This window comes from Ornithorhynchus anatinus, chromosome 8, assembly GCF_004115215.2.
Source record: "Ornithorhynchus anatinus isolate Pmale09 chromosome 8, mOrnAna1.pri.v4, whole genome shotgun sequence".
Taxonomy (NCBI): Eukaryota; Metazoa; Chordata; class Mammalia; order Monotremata; family Ornithorhynchidae; genus Ornithorhynchus; species Ornithorhynchus anatinus.
In genome coordinates, this window is record NC_041735.1 from 61,138,897 (window position 1) to 61,144,762 (window position 5,866).

The window sequence follows — 5,866 nt, forward strand, 5'->3', positions numbered from 1 at the left end:
GTTAAATCACGCATCAGGCTGTTTTTGTACATGTAATAAAAGTCTTTAAAATTAAAATGGTAATCCTAAAAGAACCCAAATGTACAAAAATATAGTCTGACTGTATAACAAATGTGAGTTATATAATTTTAGTTGAGTGAAATCTTTCATCTTTGATATACAGGTTTGAGTCCTCTCTAACTCAAACCACATTGCTCCATATCTTTCATATCATGGCCTTCCCTAAAACCTTGTTTTAATTAAGGTTTCTTTCAAATTTCTGAATAAAAGCATGACAATCTTCACTTATGGCTTTAATATATCCTTTGAGTTAGGAAAATATATAAAAATGAACATCAATTGATTTTCAAAGCATTGCCAGATATCACATCCTGGAAGTAGAATCCTGAAAGGTAATGTACCAACCCCACTTCTTTGGGTGATCAAGCTGTAAACATAAATAGAGCAAGACAAACACTAATCACCAGCACTTCAGTTGCTTGAAAATTCTCAGAATAAATGCTGTTTGCTTTGCAACCTCCTCCGGCAGTATGTCAGAGTGTAAGCACTCACTGTCCTCTAAAGACGCAACCCTCCGTTAACACTCTTTTAAGTAGTTATTGCCACATCTTCTTGTATTCTTCTTCTATTCCAAGAATCTTGAAAACCCTAGATTAAATCCTTTTAGCAGTACTGTGCTCTGTGCGTTCACAACCCCTGTAAAGAATACAATCCATTCTCGTCCGCGGTAGTCATCCTGGCCCTGTAATGTAAGAAAGCCACAAGGAAACACCTGAGCAACCACATAGTGGTAAGGGGAAAACTTTGTGTGAAGGTGTCTTTGTGTTGTTATTTTAAAGGCTAGGACTCCGAAGGGATTGGGCAACAAATTCAAACCATCTTTGAAGAATTCTTTCTTCTTGAAAGACAATGCGAATCCCTGTGGAGCATATATGCTCAGAGCTATTTTCATCAAGGAAGAAGGAAGAATTTGGGAATTGACGGAGCTTCCCATCAAGAACCACTGACTACAAACCTGCACAGAATAGTTGATCTAAGTGGCAGTCGCTCTTGTAGTGTAACTCACCCTCTCTCATCCCTGCAGGATTTTTTCATCCCGGGGCACAGAGTGCAATGAGTAAAACAGCGGGCAGGAGTGCAGCGCATTATATAAGGTATCTGTGGTCTTTGCCCACATCAGCCAGTTCCAGGCAGAGCCGACACTGGAACGCAGATTTCCAGATTCCCAGAGTGGGGTTCTTTCCACTGCACTAGCAGCAGAATTGTTTGGGGAAAAAAGAGGAAAAGATTTGGTTCCCTAAAGCAATTTCTCTGCTTTCAGCCCCATTAATCCTGACCGTGATGTTAGAGGTAGCTGGGTAGCTTTTGTAGGAACAGAGAAAGTGTAATTGTGCAACTCCACAGAGAGTAGATGTGGTGTCTGAGGTGGGACTCTGCAGCCCAGGGTACTACTTTTCACAGACTGTCTCCTCATGCCGGGGCTTTTATCTTTTAGTGGATGCAGCAGGAATTCAATGTCATGCGTTTGCACCACCAAATAGTGCACTACATTCTCTGTCTGCGATTTCAATTTGCTCAGAGCTGGATTCAAATCCTGTAAAGAATGTAAGACCAAGGTGAAAACGGTGAACTAACCCGACTCCATATGCCAAAATGCATATCTCCTGGGTTCTCCCTTGATGTTGACTGGCCGTGGCAATTTTTGAACCTCTCAATAATCCCAATCGCAGGACTACTGCTTCTAGTTCCTATTTTCTGCCACCGAATTGGTCCCACGGCACATTAGAGGTTGGCCTGAGAGGGTTTCTCCCCAGCTTGGTACACTGTAACTTTAGAATCGTAGTGGTTACATGTAAGGAATCTGTAGCGCTCTTTCAAGTATATCCAAAGAACAAGTGAAGCTGCTGTTCAGAGTTTTGTGCCCAATGTTTATGTTCCATCTGATCTGTGCCACCCAGGCAGCAGACAAGACATGTCTGAGGGTGCTTTGGGGGATACACAATGATGTCACACACAGGAAATATCAGGAAGGACTTGGCACTTCACAAGGCTGGCTCTTCTTCCATAGGCTCACAAGCAGTTCTGTAAAAATAAACAGGCAATCAGAATACGGCACAAGAGTACACAATGACATTGTAGATTTTCATGCATAATCAAAGCTGATTTTTCAGCTCTTTCTGATGTTTATTTGTGTTATTCGGTTATCCATAAATAGAGTTTCTTTCTGAGGAAGTATAAACAAATGTCAAGTGGAAAAACATTTTAGATCCAAGCAATCATTTCAAATGTTCCTGTTTATATTAAAACATGTCAGAATATTTTATAACCTCAGATTCTAAAATGTACATGTTTTCTGTCGAGCGAGTCAAATCAGTTTGTGAAAAAAAAAAGAATGGAAATATTTTATTTTATAAGTATTTAAAACTATCTTTTTTCCTTGGGAAAGCTTTATTAATGAAATCAAAGTGGCTAGCCTAACTTCTGGAGCATTTACTATGGCTATGAGCTTGGCTTCTGTTGTTTCATAACTGGATTGGCGGGCTGCCTGAGGCACTCAAATCAATTTCTGAATTTGATTAGCAATTCACTGATTTAGACCTTACATTCTGATTAGAAATGAACTAGAGTATGCAAATAGCTTTTATTAGAAATCATCAGGGAAATACATTTGGTTTTGCCAGAAGTATCTAAGTGCTCCAAAATTTACACTTATTTAACTTTAATTTAGTAATACTTTGAAGTTCCTTTAAAGTAGACTTTCTGCAAGATTTAGCATTTGGACATAAACCCCACATTTTCAAAAGGCCTCGGTATGTAGCCTGAAAACGTTCAAGGATGAATTTCCGGACAATTTCCTCCTTCCCCTTGGACTGTGAGTCCCATATGGGACAGGACTGTGTCCAACATGTAACAGTATCTACTCCAGTGCTCAATACACTGCTTGAGACATAAGAAACACTTAACAAATACCACTATTATCATCCAGCAAAAGCATGGACATTGGCACATATGTATGCCCAAGCATTAATACCCAAAGAACTGGTGCACATAGAAATGGAAACACATAGCCCTGTTTGTGAACAAATGAAATCACCCCCAAATAAGCACCAAAAATTTAGGTTTTGCAGTGAATTGAAAATTTGCTGTGCATCTTCATAGCATAATTTAGTTTCCTAGAATTTCTTTTCCAGTTTAAGAGACAGCATGATTTCAGTCTTGGACTGATATTAAAAACTAATCTGCTGCATCCTTTTTAAATTAGAGGCTGAGGAAAAAATAGAATTCACCATTTACCATTCCAAAACTGGCCTTGATTCATTCAATCAAAGCCGCACCGGGAAATAGAAGCTTGTGCAAGCCCTAAAAAATGGATTACTTGAGACTTCATAGGTTTCTGCTGGAGCAGAAAGCAAGCCAAAGGAAGTTTGAAATGAACAATGTGCTATTTAGGGCTTCTCCACCTGAAGGGAAAACAGCAGATCTGGAAAGGGGTTTTACAAGTAAGGAAAGTCAGCATTAGAGTCTATATTTATCGATCGTTATTTCATTAGTATTTGGCCGCCTTAGAGTCCATTAGCAAAGTACATGTGAGGAGTAACAAATGTCCAAATGAAGATCATAGCCCATAGATTTCTTATCAGTGAAAATATTCGCTATTGCGGGTTGCGTTAGTCAAAGTAGGGATTTGCACGGGCAATTTTTGCTGTACTTTTTATTTAGAAAAATTCAGACTGTCAGAGATGGTGACAGTCTATTATTATTATTATTGTTATAATTATTATAGATTTACCAAAAAGTCCTTTGAGGAAATCTCCAAAACCCAGGAATGTATCATCAGGAAAACCCCAGGACCCTATGTTTCACTCTAGAACTGTAGGGTTCACCTTCCCAGATCCTGCCAAAGATAGGTGACCCCCTTCGAGCCACAGTGCTCAGGGTCAGGAGGGAGGTACAGAGAGGATGATCATTTTAAACAAAAATACACAATATAAGGTGTCCAGTCCTCCCTCAGTACCAGGCAGAACAGACCAGTAGGAGAGTCAAGCGGAGGCAAATCCATTCCCTTCCTAGCTTGGGCAGTGGCTAGCGAGTGGAAGGTGATCTGCCACAAGTGAAAATTCCCCTGTGCTGGGCAGCAGGGGCATGGGAGAGAGTAGTGGGTAGAGACTCAGGTTTACTGCGCGGAAGCAAGTGATGGAAAACCACTTCCGTATTTTTATCAAGAAAACTCTCTGGATCCACTACCAGAACGACTGCAGATGGAGGTGGGGTGTTCTGGGATAGATGTGTCCTTGACATCGCTATGAGTCAGAGATGACTTGATGGAATAAGACAAGACAAATCCTCGCCTATCCTTCTATCCTTGAAGAGATTAGACTAAAGATTTTAACCTTCTTGTGGGAAGAAACATGTCTACCAACTCTATTATACTGAACTCTCCCAAATGCTTAATACAGTGCTCTGCACACCGTAATAAATATGATCGATTCAGACTGAAGAGGAAATGAGGGCTTAGTTGGAGAAGACCTCTTGGAGGAGAAGTGATTTAAGTAAGGCTTTGAAGATGGGAAGATGGTGGTCTTTCACATATGAAGGGGGAAGAAGTTCTAGGCCAGAGGGAGGAAATGGGCAAGGGGTCAGAAAGGTGATATCAAGGTTCATTCATTCATTAATTCATTCAATTGTATCTGTTGAGTGCTTAATGTGTGCGAAGCACTGTAGTAAGTGGTTGGGACAGTACAATATAACAGACAAATTCCTGCCCACAAAGAGCTCACAGTCTAAATGGGGAGACAGACATTAATATAGATAAATAAATTACAGGTAAATACATATGTGCCGTGGGGATGGAGGGAGGATGAATGAAGGAGCAAGTAAGAGCAGCGCAGAATGGAGTGGGAGAAGAGGAGAGGAGAGCTTAGTCAGGGAAGGCTTCTTGGAGGAGATGTATAGTGAGTAGATTTGCATTAGAGGACTGAAGTGTGCAGGTTGGGTTGTCCATATGATTATACTTGGTTGCTTTCCTTGCCTGAAATTTATTTTAATTTCTGTTTCCCACATTAGACAGATGATAAGGGCCTTGAAGACAGGTATTGGGTCTACTTACTCTCTTGTAATAATAATAATAATAATAATGATGTTGGTGTTTGTTAAGTGCTTACTATGTGCCAAGCACTGTTCTAAGTGCTGGGGTAGACACAGGGGAATCAGGTGGTCCCACGTGGGGCTCACAGTTTTAATCCCTATTTTACAGACGAGGTAACTGAGGCACCGAGAAGTTAAGTGACTTGCTCAAAGTCACACAGCTGACAAGTGGCTGAGCCGGGATTTGAACCCATGACCTCTGACTCCAAAGTCCGTGCTCTTTCCACTGAGCCACTCTGCTTCTCAACTCTCTCAACTCCTCAACTCCTTAGAACTGTGCTCTGCATACAATATGTATTGAAAAAATGACACATTCGTTGATTATTTATTTATTGACTGATGAATATGCAGCAGTGCCCAGCATTGTTTTTCTCTATGCAAGGGGAAGGAATAAAATCTTCTCACCTGATATCATGGGGAGAGACTAAGACAGTCTCTTCTCTCTGTCCCTTCCTTTCTTCCCAGGCAAACACATTGTTGTGGATCATAATGAACAAAATTTACTGAATAGTAGTGAAATCATCCATCTAGCTATCCCTATATGCATATAAAGTAGAAGTTGTCTCCACCTGTGCCTCCTTTAGATTAGCTGGGAGATGTTTTCTCTGTGGTTACATCAGGGAGGGCTTAACCACTGGAGTGGCAGAAGTTAAAGAAAGGGGAAGGGGGAAGGAGGAGGAAGAGAAGTAGGGATGAAGAAAAGGGAGTCAGCCAGAGAGAG